The sequence below is a fragment of the Elephantulus edwardii genome, unplaced genomic scaffold (assembly GCF_000299155.1).
Source record: "Elephantulus edwardii isolate Elephantulus edwardi_28Jun2011 unplaced genomic scaffold, EleEdw1.0 scaffold00171, whole genome shotgun sequence".
NCBI lineage: Eukaryota > Metazoa > Chordata > Mammalia > Macroscelidea > Macroscelididae > Elephantulus > Elephantulus edwardii.
In genome coordinates this window covers 6,916,426-6,919,211 of record NW_006399921.1, presented here as the reverse complement: position 1 = coordinate 6,919,211, position 2,786 = coordinate 6,916,426, and the positions used below count along the sequence as shown (strand labels likewise).

The 2,786-nt window shown below is 40.8% G+C and overlaps 1 protein-coding gene across 1 annotated transcript in view; it reads left to right on the top strand.

Moving 5' to 3' along the window:
• The window catches only part of CBL (Cbl proto-oncogene, E3 ubiquitin protein ligase), a 152,706-nt gene that overhangs the window by 94,687 nt on the left and 55,233 nt on the right, over positions 1-2,786 (top strand). The window lies entirely within an intron of this gene.

Genomic DNA, 2,786 nt, shown 5'->3' with positions numbered 1-2,786 from the left:
AAAAAAAAAAAAAGATTCCTATCTAAACTTTCAAGACTTTATTTCTCCTAATTTACTGTCTGGTATTCCATTATATGTATATATGCCACATTTTGTTTATCCGGTCATCTGTGGACAAGCATATAGGTTGTTTCTTTTTTGGCTATTGTGAATATTGCAGGGACCAGTGGACAATATGTCATGTGTGTAGTTCTGTACCTACAAATATAGACATCAGTTCTCATTTGACAATTATTATAATTGTTCCCCACGATGCAGTCTCACGTGATCAACCAGTCAGTTGTAAAGCAGTTAGAGCTTGATGAAGCAGCCGGGCTCAGGTCATAGCCATGATCTAATTGTAAGGAAAGTTTCATTGAGGTACGGCACATAACAACAACATAACTTGCATTATCTTTTATAAGAGATAAAAGGAAAAAGAAGGAGGGACTCATTGCCACTTAGAAAGATGACCGATTCTTTAATCCTAGGATACCTGTGCTGAGAACGCCCTAGTTTCAGGGAACAATTGATTCCAAGACACATGAAGATCTCTGGGGGACACTGGGCCCATAAATTTGAAAGGAAACAAGGACCTTCACCCGGTGGCAACAGAGGAAGGAAAGTCTTCCTCTAGAGCTGGCTTTGTTTTGATTTCTAACCTCCTAAACTGTGAGAGAATACATTTCTATTTATATAAACCCATCCATTTGTGAGGCATCTGTTCTAGAAGTCTTGGATGACTAAGACTGTGTACAAGGTCTGCTTTAAGTTTTGCTTTCAAGCCTTTTGGGTATTAACCTCAAGATGGATCATACAGTATTTTTTCTTATTTTCACCATCACTACAGTCTTTGAGACAGTGCAATCAGTGTACTCCTGAGAGTCAAGGATGTTGAAACTCTATCTCACATACTTTGGGCATGTTATCAGGAGGGGCCCATCCTCGGAAAAAGATCTCATGCTGGAAAAGTTGGAGTGTCAGTGAAAGAGGAAGATCCTCAACAAGATAGATTGACAAGTAACTGTCACAGTGGGCTTAAGCAGCTCATGAGGATGGTGCAGGAAAGGGCAGGGTGCAGATCTGCTGTGCATAGGGTCTTTCTGAGTTGTGGTTGACACAGCACATAAGAGCAACAACATGATTGCCAGCAGAATAGACAAATCTCTTTTTTTTAAAACAATGTTTTGGTTTTTTTTTAATTTTATACTGGTTTACTTAACAAAGTTCATATATATTGTTTTTCCACACTGGATCTTTCACTATTTCCTTTACCTACCCTTCCCTTCCCTCCCCTCATCAAATTGTGTAACCCTCTGATTGAATCTTCCCACCCCCTATCCCGCCAATCCTCACCCCTCTTCTCCAAATTTCTCTAGGAAAAAGTACATCCAGATTGCTCCTTAGAAGTGAGGGTGGTATTGACTTACTTTGGATATGTTATCAGGAAGGACCAGCCCTTGGAGGCAGGACCTTACCATAATGGTAAAGAAGGGTTCTTTATCCCCATGCCTGGGTCAGAACAGCTAAAGAGAAAGATCTAAAGAAGATGCATTCATGTAGTGACTGTGGCAGTGGTCTTAAACATAGCAGTAACTGTGAGGACTGAGCAGTATTTGCTTTGTTGTACTTAGTTAGGGCCATTATGAGTGAGAACTGACTCCCTAGCACCTAACAACAAAATAGTGCTTCTATTTTTAGTTCTTTGAGGAACTGCCTCTCTATTTTCTATACCGATTTGCATTCCCACTATCAGCAGCCAAATGGGTTCCGTTTGCACATAACCTCACCAATATTTGTTATTTTCTTTTTTAAATCTTAGTCATCCTAGTGGGAGTAAAATGGTATCTCATTGTGGTTTTAATTTGCATTTCTCTGATGGCTGGTATTGTGGTGGTTAAAGAATTACACTGCTAACTAAAAGTCTGGCAGTCAAGACCCATCTGCATCTCTGTAGGAGAAAGTTGAGGCCCTCTGCTTCCCTGAAGATTTACGGCCTTAGAAAGCCTGGGGTTAATTCTCCTCTCCTACAGGGACTGGGATAATTGGGATTGGAGTGTCGGAGACAGTGCGATTGGCACAGGACAGAGCGGAGTCGCTATGAGTCGCAAGCGACTCGACGGCACATAACAACAACAACAACACAGGGTCCAGTGGGTCAGTGCATTGGGTTTAGTTTTTGGTTTTGAATGGCTGTAGTGATGAGCATCTTGTTATTTGGTGGACATTTGAATGTCCTCTCATGATGTATTCATTTAAGTTGTTGCCTATTTTATGATTAGATAGTCTTTCTGTTGGCAAAATTTTACAAAATTTTGTCTATTTTTTGGAAGACGCATAGTTTTCTAAGATACTCCCTGGTTGGTAAGTTACCTTTTCTCTTTTAAAGAGTTTTGATGAACAAAATTTTTGTCTAGCTTTTGCATGCATGTGAGGTGATTGCAGATACCATGGCTTGGGTTAAGAACATCTTCATCACCACAGAGGTCTCTCCATTAACTTCTGTCAGTGTTTGCTTTATCTGTATAGGTTCATTCCTTCGAGTTGGTTCCAACTTGAAGGAGGTTTCTGAGTCCATAAATCACACAAGAGGAGATTGCCCTTGTCTCTGTGGACCAGCTAATATGTTTGAACTACGCCAGGGATGCATCCTGTCTCCATACCTTTTCAACATGTATGCAGAGCAGATTATCCGAGAGGCTGGGCTCTACGAGGAGAATTGTGGCATCAGGATTGGTGGAAGATCTATTAACAATCTGTGTTATACAGATGACACAACCCTGCTTGCTGAAACTGAGGAGGACCTC